A 12,961-nucleotide genomic window follows, 5' to 3' on the forward strand; every position below is an offset into this window, starting at 1 on the left:
GTTTTTAGCACTTTTGTTGGCTGCCCTGGGCTCCTGCTGGGAGAAAGGGTGGGATATAAATTAAATAATAAATAAAACAAAAATAATTAGCAGCAATTAACTGAGTAATTAACAGAGAGAGCTCAGCCAAAGCAGACCGGGCTCTGCCGGCTTGGATCTGGAGGCGCTGCAGCATTGCACTGTTTGGCCCCTCTCCAGCAGAGCTCGTCCCCCCTCCCCCAGATCCCATCAGGACTTGGTGGCTGGAAGGTGAAGCAAAATGTGACCCGGAGCAGGGAGGTGCAAAGCGTAAGGACAGGCAGGCCCAAGGTGCCCACAGAGACTCCCAGTCTTGGTGCTGATCCAGCAGGAGGAGGTGGAGCCCTGGCCTGGAGAGAGCGCACAGTTCCGTTCTTTTGTCCTACTGAAGAATCACCTCTGCCAATGGCATTGCCCAGGCGCTTGCTGCTCCCTTTGGGGCTCAGCTCCTTATTTATTCTCATTGTTTTTACCCCGCCCTTTTTCCAAAACTGGAACTCACAGCAGCTTCCAGATAAAAGCACACATATAATTAAAAACATACAAAAGTCTAAATTAAAATAGAATTAAACTATTTACAGTATTAAAAGCATCCATACATAATTCAAACTCCTTCCTGCACAACTGGGACGCTGGTGCTGCCTGCTGGGGTAGCACAAGGAGGTCACAGCCACTACTCTACCGGGTGTGCACTCCTGCTCAATCACAAATGGCACCAGGAGAAATTCCCCTCCTCCCCGTCCCCAGTCCCAGCGCAACATTGGTAGCTTGGCACCTGGACCAGATGGTTTTAATAGCACATTTTACAAAACTTTTCAAAAGATATTAATCCCGCATTTAACACAACTTTTTAATTATATCTGGTCAGGAGGAAATATTCCAGACACATGGAAGACTTCCCGTATAATTGTTATTCCTAAACCAAATAAAAATAAATTGAAAGTAGAATCCTATCGACCAATAAACCTTCTCAATCAGGACCAAAAATTGTTCACAGCCATATTGACCACTAGAGTTAACTCAATGATATCTGACTTAGTACACACAGATCAAACAGGATTAATTACAGTTAGACACATCTCAGACCCCATTAGAAGACTACTCAATATTATATCTCATGCCAAACATTATAAAAAATCATTAGGTGTTTTATCATTAGACATATATAAAGCCTTTGATTGCTTGAACTGGAACTATTTAAAAAAGTATTAAATAAATATCATCTGGGAGAAAGAACATTAAATATGATAAATCGTCTATATGACACGACCACTGCAACGATACGCACTAATAATTTAGACTCAGACCCTATACCAATTCAAAGGGGCACAAAACAAGGATGCCCATTATCTCCATTACTATTTGCCCTCGCTATGGAACCACTAGCCCAGAAACTACGCTCACATGCTCAAATCAAAGGTTACCAAATTAGGTTAAATGAAGAAGAACACTTATTAAATCTATATGCACACGATATGACATTAATGCTGGGAAACCCATCACAATCTGCTCCGTTACTAAATATGGTGTGTATACCCCCTTCCTGGGCATTCAGGTTTTCAAGGCACCAGAGAGATGAAGAAGGCAGACTGAGTTGCAGATTTACTTAAAAGGAGACAAAGTGTTTATTGAGTAGCTTTTCAACCCACAGGTATACCCAATACACAATGGGACAGGCTGCCAGGCTCTGCACAAACATGGAACCAAGGCTGAACACTGAACCAAGCAGCCAAGACCCCTTTTTATAGCATACATGTTTACCAGCTCAATAATGAGGTTACATAAGCATTAATTAATATGAAGCATTAAATCATTGCATCTATTCTATTAATCTTTAAATTAACAAAGCAACTTCAAACAAGCATTAATTACTAGGAAAGGCTACATCATACAACATAACAACAACTGATAAGCTGCATGCCCCTAATTGCTTAGCAGGGCATTAACTGCTCTAAAATCTATGCTATCTACTTCACGAGGCACCTTCCCAGCACTCTTTGGCAGAGCATCACACGGAATGCTTGTTAGGAACCCCAGATTAGACTCCACGTGGCTCTGAGCTAATTCATTGACCGTTCCTTGAACCATCTTCCTCATGCTTAGATACTGAATGCTAAACTAGAGAACTAAGGATGGGGGGGGGAAATACAAGCCTCCCCTTGCCTACAGGCAGCTATTCTGGTAATATAGCTGCTGAACTTGCCCACAGGCCAATACATGGTGCTAGAAATATTTACAAAAATATCTGGACTCAAGGTTAATTTTAATAAATCCTCTATAATGTTTTTTCATGTTGGTCCACAAGATCAACTGATAATTCGTAAAACATCGGAAATTAATATATGTAATTCTGCCTTTCGATATCTAGGGATTTTAATTCCTAAAAATTTCTCAAAACTATTTTGTATTAACTATCGCCCTCTAATAAAGAAAATGAATATAGATATAAACAAATGGAAAAAATTGATTTCACCATATTAGGTCGGATAGCTGCCATACAAATGAAAATAATACCCAGATTCCTATATTTATTTCAGGTACTTCCCCTTTTTATTACTCATAACACAATTTGTAAATGGCAGAACATGATAAATTCATATTCCAAAATAAAAGACCGAGACTAGCATTAGCCTCTTTTTATACTCAGACAACTTCCGGGGGATGGGGACTTCCAAATCTATACCTATACTACACAGCATTTCAACTACGACAGCTAAGTTTCATGATAATGCGATCAGATAAAGCATGGATTCGATTGGAAGAATCAATGTTATCCACTGGTAAATTGGGGAATTTACCATTCTTACCAATTCATAATACATGGCTTAAAAATATTAATAATCCATATACTATAACCACATTCACTATTTGGAAACATTAGCAAATGAAACTATCCTCAATTTACTCCCCTTTGACTCCCCTGCAGTCTTATCCGAATGCAGGAGATGGAGCTTGGGAAACAAGCAAGAGGAGCTTGAAGTCTTAGTGCATCAAGGCAAATATGACTTCATAGGGATAACAGAAACTTGGTGGGATGACTCCCATGATTGGAATATAGCCGTTCAAGGATATAAACTCTACAGAAAGAATAGAAGCAACAGAAAAGGAGGGGGAGTAGCGTTATACGTCAAAGACAAATACACCTCTATGGAAATCCAAGAGAGCGAACAAAGGGGTCCAGTAGAGACCATTTGGGTAAAAATAAATGGAGAAACAAATAAAACCGACATGGTAGTAGGTGTCTACTACAGACCCCCTGGCCAAGAAGAGGTGGTAGACGAGGCCTTTCTCAAACAAATCTCTGAAATCTCAAGGAGGCAAGAAGTAGTAGTGATGGGGGACTTCAACTACCCGGATATCTGCTGGGAGACAAACTCTGCGAAGCACAAAGCCTCCAACAAATTCCTGATGGGCCTTGCTGATCATTTCCTCTTTCAAAAAGTAGAAGAAGGAACAAGGGGATCGGCAATCCTGGACCTGATCTTAACTAACACGGACGAATTGGTCACGGGAATTAAAGCGGTCGGTACCTTGGGGGAAAGTGACCACGTAATGCTGGAATTCGTGATTCTGGGGAAAGCCAAAGAAGAATATAGTCAAATATGGACCTTGGATTTCAGGAAAGCCGATTTTAGCAAGCTCAGGGAAATGATGGGTAGGATCCCGTGGCTAGATAGACTAAAGAAAAAAGGAGCCCAAGAAGCGTGGGAGTTCATGAAGAACGTATTACAAAAAGCGCAATCACAAACAATTCCAAAGAGGAAGAAAAATGGAAGACAGCAGAAAAAGCCAATGTGGCTACACGGAAGACTGGTGGAGGAGGTAAAAGTAAAAAAGAGCATGTATAAAGAATGGAAGGAAGGACGCATCACCAAGGAAGAGTACCGACGAACGGCTCGGGCTTGCAGGAATAGCGTAAGGAAAGCTAAAACCCAGAATGACCTGAGGCTGGCGAGGGAAGCGAGGAACAACAAAAAGGGGTTTTTCAGATATGTTCGAAGCAAGAGAAAGACCAAGGAAATGGTGGGTCTGCTGCTCAATGAGGATGGCAAAATGTTGACAGATAACAAGGAAAAGGCAGAACTGCTCAATGCCTATTTTGCCTCCGTTTTCTCCCAAAAAGGGAACGCTGTGCAACCTTGCATCGGTAGCAATCTCAGTAAGGGGTCGGGATTGCAGTTCGAGATTGATAAGGAGATAGTCAGGAAATACCTAGTTAACCTAAATGAGTTCAAATATCCAGGGCATGATGAACTGCATCCCAGAGTATTGAAGGAACTTGCGGATGTACTCTCGGAACCTCTTGCCATCATCTTTGAGAAATCCTGGAGAACAGAAGAGGTGCCGGAGGATTGGAGACGGGCAAACGTCGTCCCGCTCTTTAAAAAGGGTAAAAAAGAAGATCCGGGGAATTACAGGCCGGTCAGTCTGACTTCAATACCGGGAAAGATATTAGAACGGATAATAAAAGAGTCCATTGGCAACTATCTAGATGACAATGCTGTGATTAGTAGGAGCCAGCATGGGTTTGTCAAGAAAAAATCCTGTCAAACTAATCTCATCTCTTTTTTTGATCGGGTCACTAGCTTAGTAGATGGTGGAAATGCTGTAGATGTCATCTATCTAGATGTCAGCAAAGCGTTTGACAAAGTCCCCCCACGACCTTTGATTAGCAAACTCGTCAAATGCGGACTAGATGGAAATACAGTCAGGTGGATTCACAACTGGTTGGAAAACCGTACTCAAAGAGTGGTCGTCGGTGGCTCTGCTTCGGACTGGAAGGAGGTTTCAAGTGGAGTGCCACAGGGTTCTGTCCTGGGGCCGATACTCTTCAAGATTTTTATCAATGACTTAGATGATGGGGTGGAGGGAATCCTTATTAAGTTTGCGGATGACACGAAACTGGGAGGGATAGCTAACACAATGGAAGACGGGAATAAAATCCAAAGGGACCTGGATAGACTAGAAAATTGGGCTGAAATTAATAAAATGAAATTCAATAAAGACAAATGCAAGATTCTGCACTTAGGCCACAAAAACAAAATGCACGGGTACAGGATGGGAAATACCCGGCTTAGCAGTAGTGCGTGTGAGAAGGACCTTGGAATTGTAGTGGATCGCAAGTTGAACATGACCCAGCAGTGTGATGCTGCGGCAAAAAAGGCAAACACGGTTTGGGGCTGCATAAACAGAGCTATAGTTTCCAGGTCGAGGGAAGTAATAGTCCCAGTATATTCTGCATTAGTCAGGCCTCATCTGGAATACTGCATTCAGTTCTGGGCGCCTCATTTTAAGAAGGATATAGACAAGTTAGAGCGGGTTCAGAAGAGGGCGACGAGGATGATAGCCGGTATGGAGAACAAGTCTTATGAGGAAAGGTTGAAGAACTTGGCATGTTCAGTCTGGTGAAGAGAAGGCTGAGGGGTGACATGATTGCACTCTTTAAGTACCTGAAGGGTTGTCACATAGAGGAGGGTACAGATTTGTTCTCTGCTGCCCCAGAGGGTAGGACTAGGTCTAATGGTTTTAAGTTGCAGGAGCGTAGATTCAGACTGGATATTAGAAGGAACTTCTTGACAGTAAGGGCGGTTCGGCAATGCAACCGACTGCCTAGGGAGGTGGTGCGATCCCCTTCGCTGGATGTCTTCAAGCAGAGGCTAGACAGCTGTCTGCAGGAGATGCTCTAGCTGTGGATTTCCTGCTGTGAGCAGGGGGTTGGACTCGATGGCCTACAAGGCCCCTTCCAACTCTATGATTCTATGATTCTATTTTTTGAAAAAATACATGAAAACGTGGGGGGGGGAATACCTCAGACTCAAAGATCTGTTTCCACAAGGAAATCCAATCACTATCCAACAACTGAAAATTGATTTTCCCTCCTGGAACCTAGACTGGCTACACACATTCCAATTACAATCTATACTAAAAGACCCTCAGATTAAAAGGCATGCTACTCAAAATATCACACAATTTGAAAAAATCTTATTAGAAAATGGGAATAATGGAAAAGGATTGGTATCCAAAATATATAAAACATTACTGGACCATGACATGGGAAACCTGGTAGGACTGCAAAATCAATGGGAAAAAGACTTGGGATTTAAATTGGAGACATCTGAATGGTCCTCAATATTTATGTCTAAATACAATAAAACTATTTCAGCTAAACATAAAGAGACTACTCTAAAAACGCTGCATAGATGGTATTCCACTCCGGTTCAGCTTTCACATATTTCCTCTTCATCATCCCCTTTATGTTGGAGAGGATGTACTCAAAAAGGAGCCTATTTTCATCTTTGATGGACTTGTTCAAAAATCAACAGATTTTGGACCTCAATTCAAAATGAACTCAATACAATCACAAAAGAAACAGCACAATTAAAACCAGAGCTATTCTTATGATCTTTATTTACAGGTGAAAACAAAACTTTAAAATCAAAACACTTGATATCCAAGTTATCCAAGAATAACAATATTACAATCTTGGAAGCACTTAGATGGACTGAACATAAAGATCTGGTACAACAAAATTTGGACAATAGCAATCCTGGACAAAATTACTTTACATCTTCGATTTTTAAGAGGAGCTGCAAAACCAGAAACATTCATGTCAACTTGGTGGAGATTCAGAGATAATACTTCACAACAAGATCTACACAAGCAACTTTCCTCAGCAGCAAAAGACATATGGTTTTCATGAATAAATAACGGTGTCCTTATGGTTTAACATCTCTAAAATATGATTATATCACAATATATGTAAAAACCTCAAAAAATTCACTTGTATACCAACAATCACCTATGTATCATTACACCTCAACATATTTGCAATTTTAATCCCATAAACACTGGCTCCAGGGAGGGGGGAGGGATTTAGGGGTATTCTTATACCTTTATACTGTTATATTGTGTATGTTAATTTTTTGTATAATAATAACAACAAAAGACTAATAAAAAGAATTAAAAAAAAAAAACATTGGTAGCTTGGGTGGCGATCCGAGTACAGCTGAACGTTGGGATCTGTGCCTGCCGAAATTTACTGCCCTGTTTTGCTCTGACAGATTACTTCCTTCAACACTTTCTGGCGAACTCTGTCCAAACCGCATTAAGGTGGAAAGGCCACCAGCGCCCTCTGCTGCTAGCAATTGATTCTCCTGGCAAGCAGAGAGACCTCGAAGATGTTTATGGGCCTGCTCACCCTTCATGGCAGCTCACCCTCGGGCAGTGGTGTGCTGGTAAATATTTAACAACCGGCTCTCCGGGGAAAAAAAATCCAAGCTGGATTTAGAAAGGGAAGAGGTACCACAGATCATATTGCAAGCATACGCTGGATAATGGAATGGACCAAGGAATTTCAGAAGAAAATCACCCTGTGCTTTACAGATTACAGCAAAGTCTTTGATTGTGTAGATAACAAAAAACTATGGAACGGTTTTAAAAGAAATGGGGGTACCACAGTATCAGACTGTTCTGATGCCCAACCTATACTCTGGGCAAGAGGCTACTGTAAGGACAGAATATGGAGAAACCAATTGGTTCCCCATCAGAAAGGGTGTGAGACAGGGGTGTATTTTATCACCCTATTTGTTTAATCTGTACGCAGAATGCAGTAATTATTGAACTATTGAACTATTGCCTTAATATCCCATGCAAGTAAAGTAATGCTCAAGATTCTACAACAAAGGCTCTTGCTATATATAGAGTGAGGTGCCAGACGTCCAAGCTGGATTTAGAAAGGGAAGAGGCACCAGAGATCATATCGCAAACATACGTTGGATAATGGAACGGAGCAAGGAATTTCAGAAGAAAATCACCCTGTGCTTTATAGATTACAGCAAAGCCTCTGATTGTGTAGATCATGAAAAACTATGGGATGCTTTAAAAGAAATGGGGGTGCCACAGCATCTGATTGTCCTGATGCGCAACCTATACTCTGCACAAGAGGCTACTGTAAGGACAGAATATAGAGAAACCAATTGGTTCCCAATCAGAAAGGGTTTGAGACTGAGGTGTGTTTTGTTTAATCTGTACGCAGAACATATCATACAGAAAGCGGGATTGGACCAAGATGAAGGAGGTGTGAAAACTGGAGGGAGAAACATCAATAATTTAAGATATGCAAATGATACCATACTCTTAGCAGAAACCAGTAATGATTTGAAACGAATTCTGATGAAAGTTAAAGAGGAAAGCACAAAAGCAGGACTACAGCTGAACGTCAAGAAGACTAAAGTAATAACAACAGAAGATTTATGTAACTTCAAAGTTGACAATGAGGACATTGAACTTGTCAAGGATTATCAATACCTTGGCACAGTCATTAACCAAAATGGAGACAATAGTGAAGAAATCAGAAGAAGGCTAGGACTGGGGAGGGCAGTTATGATAGAACTAGAAAAGGTCCTCAAATGCAAAGATGTATCACTGAACACCAAAGTCAAGATCATTCAGACCATGGTATTCCCGATCTCTGTGTAAGGATGTGAAAGTTGGACAGTGAAAAAAGTGGGTAAGAGAAAAATAAACTCATTTGAAATGCGGTGTTGGAGGACAGCTTTGCAGATACCATGGACTGCAAAAAAGACAAATAATTGGGTGTTAAAACAAATTAGTCGACTTGGGAGCACATAACAACAACAACCTCTTCAAAGTACTGATAAGCCTCTTGTTTTAATTAAAATAATAATTATAAATTCTTGCTCTTATCACTAATGGGAGTTAATTATCTTGCATATGCCCATAGTAAATTTTCAGATACTTTCAGACCCTCAGCAATTTTCAAGTGGTCTATGTAGAAGAAAAGTTTGGGAACCCCTGGTCTAAGATATCTGCTTATGTTCCTATGCTGCTCTCACCCCTCATTTAGGTGCCTGGGATGCATGTGTGTGGACATACCTCCTTACAATTATGGAAAGTGATTCTTAATAATACGTCTCCAGACACAAAGTTACATCGGTATTTATCAGTTGTTTAGTACAAAATTCCGCAGAGTCCCTTCATGATAGTTGCAGCCACATACACCCTTTTTTGCTCCTGGATTAAGAATGAGATCTTTGGTAATGCATTCTCTCACAACAACAAACATCTCTAGGAGCCAATCAGCATGTAAGTGGAGAGCATTAGCAACTGAGAAGAGTCTTCTCAGTGGATGACTCACCTCCTTTCACTCTGATTGGCTCCAATCAGCAGAAAACACAAGGAAGCATATTAGAAGACTCTTCTCAGTGACTAACACACTCCCTTTTCATGCTGATTGTAGGATGCTTGGAGACATAGGGACCCTGCTCCCAAAAAAGCCAGAGGGACTAAGACCCCCTGGGCGACTACCCTCCTGGTGCTTATGGACATGACCGTAAAATATTTTGTGACGTGCAAGTTCGATATTATTTATTAAGTGTGTTTAGGATTACACTGATGGCATTCCCAAATATGTACTTTCACACAGACTTTGGTTTTCCATAACACAATGTTTGTCCAAGCCTCCGCACTTGGGGGGGCACTACTTGCACACCCCTTCCATAAGAACATCAAAGTTGGATACACACCTGAACCAAGACCCAGACAAAAGGGCACTCAAAACAAAAAGGTAATTACAGTGGCTGAGTAGATTTTGTACAGTGGTTATACTAACTGGGCAGCCACCGTCCTTCATATTTTACAAAATACTTTTTCCTATACAAAGATTAAATTTCTGTGTATGAAAAAGTAATATATGAAGTGGTCTCAACAGTGAGAAAAATAAACAAGTGAATGGTGATCCAAATGTTTTTCATTCTCATGTTATGAAGCTAGCTGCCAGATGATGCATCACCTTCCCTACGCATGCAGCGCAGACTGAAAAAACAGCACCCAAGCCACCATTCAATACGTGCACATGTTCTTTCCGACACGAATCTACAGGTCTCAAAAAGTAATGTGTGACAAAGTCCTCAAACACCTTATAACATGCCTCAAACATGGTCTCTTGTTCTACCAGCATGCCTTCTCACCATCACTTTGCCAAAACAGAAGGATAGGTAAATTGCTTTTAGGGAGGTTCACAATTTTGATTTCCTATTTATTTAATCTAAAAATATTTAAAATACACAAAAACAGCCAGGGGAAGATATTGGAGAAATATAAAATAAATACAAATTAAAAAGGGGGGGGAGGTGAAGAGACCTTAAATGTGCTACCATCTCTCAGCCTATCCTCCCCTCAGGATGAAAACAATGGAGAACCATGACCACCCCCAGGAAGAAGGGCACACTTAAAATGTAGAGGAAAAAATCATCTACAACCATAGTGTGAAATCAAAGACTTATTGGGACACAGTATGAAGAAATATTTATATAAACATGACTATCAAATCTGTTTATGAATTACACAATCTGTAAATATATTTATAGTGCAATCCGGTATTTGTTTACTCAGAAGCAAGTCCCAATGTGTTAAAAAGGGTAGCTAGAGAGGAGACCTCTTGGTTGCTAGCCTATACCAGTCCTTTGATCTCCTGCTGTCTCTCCTTTCCTGCTAGACTGATATGCATAGGATGTTGACCACATCTCCTTCCTCCTTCCTTATTCTCCTTTCTCTTGAGAGGGGAGCAGACATATTCCTTTGTCTCTCCCTCTCCTCCAAAGCATGAGGGCAAGCACTGGGCTCAGTGTTTGCAGCTCCAACTTAGCTAGTTAGCTAGATGTAGAACTCTTTCCTATCAAGCATGTACTTCCAGAATAAAGTAGTTATTTCTTATTTTAAAGCTTAAAGTCTCTGTTTGACTAATTTGCAGGGAAGGTATGATCTTTAACAAGGATTCAAACACACACATAAGCTCGCTCAGAACTCTCCGTTCCCAGCATCGCGACTCTCCGACAAGACCTGGTTCTGCCTGCCAAGATACCTGTGAAAGCAGAGCCAGTTGAAGACTCTGATACCAATGATCAAGGCCACTGGCTTTCATCCTTCCTAAAGGCCTCCACAACACCGTCAAAAATCTGTTCTCTCCCTCCTATGGCTCCTCTACCCTAACCAGAAAGAAAGAGAACTTGGGGTCATCGAGAATAGCTTGATGAAGATGTCAACCCAGTGTGGTGCAGTGGTGAAAAAGGCAAATTCCATGCTAGGGATGATTAGGAAGGGAATTGAAAATAAAATTGTCAATAACATAATGATGTCACACAAATCTATGATGCAACTGCAGTGGGAATACTGTGTACAGTTCTGGTCTCATCACATCAGAGGAGATTGTAGAGCTGGAAAAGGTTCAGAAAAGGGCAACCATAATTATCAAGGGGATGGAGCGACTCCCCCATGAGGAAAGGTTGTGGCTTTGGGGGCTTTTTGGTTTAGAGAAAAGGCAAGTCAGAGGTGACATGACAGAAGTGTATAAAATTATGCATGGTATGGAGAAAGTGGATAAAGAAAAGCTTTTCTCCCCCTCTCATAATATTAGAACTCCTGGACATTCAATGAAGCCGAGTGTGGGAAGATTCAGGACAGACAAAAGGAAGTACTTCTTCACACAATGCATACTTAAACTACGGAATTCTCTCCTACCAGAGGCAGTGATGGCCACCACCTTGGATGGCTTTAAAAGAAGATTAGACAAATTCATGAAGGAGAAGCCTATAAATGGCTACTGGCCCTGAAAGCTACTAGCCCTGATGATTATGCTCCAACCCCAAGGCCGGAGGACCATGCTTCCAAATACCAGTTGCTGGAAGTGGCAGGAGGGGCGAGTGCTCCTTGCACTCAGGTCCTGTTTGTGGGCCTTTTCCCACTGGGGCAACTGGCTGGCCACTGTGCGGACAGGATGCTAGACTAGATGGGCCACTGGCGTGATCCAGCAAGCTCTTATTTTCTTATTGCCAAGTGCCCCAAAGCAGAGCTTTGCCTATATGGTGCTTCACATCTGATTCCATACAAGCCACAGCCAGTGATCAGCTGAGGTTAGAATAGCAGGTATTGGGTAGGAGACTTCCCACACACACACACTTTTGCAGGAGCTGTACTCAGGTCCAATTTAAATGTGACGCTGGTTGTGTAAGAAAGATTTACCCAGGAGGAGTACAGGTGTTCCACACCCACAATCTTGCTTGAGTCCAGTTGCCTTGCCTGCACACGCTGCATTAATGCCCTGTGGGGGCTGTGCTGGCATTCATTGTTGGTTTGTTGGTTTGGTCAGGATCTAGACCACTTGATATAAAAGGTTTCTAACTGGTTTGCAAAGTAAAAACCACAAGGCCAGAATGCAAATACAATACAATGCCTATATATCATGTCAAGAAAAACCCAGAATGAAAATGCTAAATCAAAATACTGGGCAGTTCGTGGTAAGGCTGCAGGTGTGGCAGGCAGCCGAGGGCCTGGTTTGTTAAGGGCATTTGCCTGCAAAGCCAGGCGCGTGGACGGCCGCAAAGATAGGAGGCATGTTTTCCCCATTCTTCTTCTTCTAAAAAAAGGAGCGTTCTCAAGCGACACGGCCCTGCAACTTTCACTCAAGAGAAGCCTTTGCCCAAGTCCTGCCGGGGGAGATCCTCGAGCGGAGGCGAGGCAGCCTTGCCACGCTCCTCGCCTTCCCCCGCCCCGCTTCCTCGCCCCTCGCCGCCCCCCTACGAGGCTCCGGGCTCTGGCCTCACCGTTGCCCCAAAGCCCGCCTCAGCGCCTGCCGCTTCCCTCGGCCACCGTCGCGGCACCTCTGCCCTTCTGACTGCTCCTGACGCGCGGAGCGGAGCCCGGATTCCGACTACAGCAGGAGAGCAACTCGGGGGCTTATCCTGCGTCCCGGCCTTCCCTCGCCTTGCGCGGGGTCGTCGGGGCACACGGCCGGGAAGAGGCCGGCCGGCCAGGAACCTGAAGCGCCGAGGCCTCTGCCTGTCCTGCAAGCCGGCGGAGCGTGCCCCAGAGGAGAAAAGGGGCTAGAAGCCGCGCGCGCCCCCGGAACCCGATGGCCATGGGCAGC

The 12,961-nt window shown here is 42.7% G+C and overlaps 1 long non-coding RNA gene across 1 annotated transcript in view; it reads right to left on the minus strand.

Annotated features, from left to right (window-relative positions):
* The window catches only part of LOC133363625 (uncharacterized), a 33,557-nt gene extending 20,822 nt beyond the window's left edge, over positions 1–12,735 (minus strand). Inside the window, exon 1 of the long non-coding RNA XR_009757718.1 lies at positions 12,639–12,735. This is a non-coding gene — a long non-coding RNA (uncharacterized LOC133363625). The remainder of the gene's footprint in view (positions 1–12,638) is intronic.
* Positions 12,736–12,961: the final 226 nt, after the last annotated feature.

The sequence above is a fragment of the Rhineura floridana genome, chromosome 9, assembly GCF_030035675.1.
Source record: "Rhineura floridana isolate rRhiFlo1 chromosome 9, rRhiFlo1.hap2, whole genome shotgun sequence".
Taxonomy (NCBI): Eukaryota; Metazoa; Chordata; class Lepidosauria; order Squamata; family Rhineuridae; genus Rhineura; species Rhineura floridana.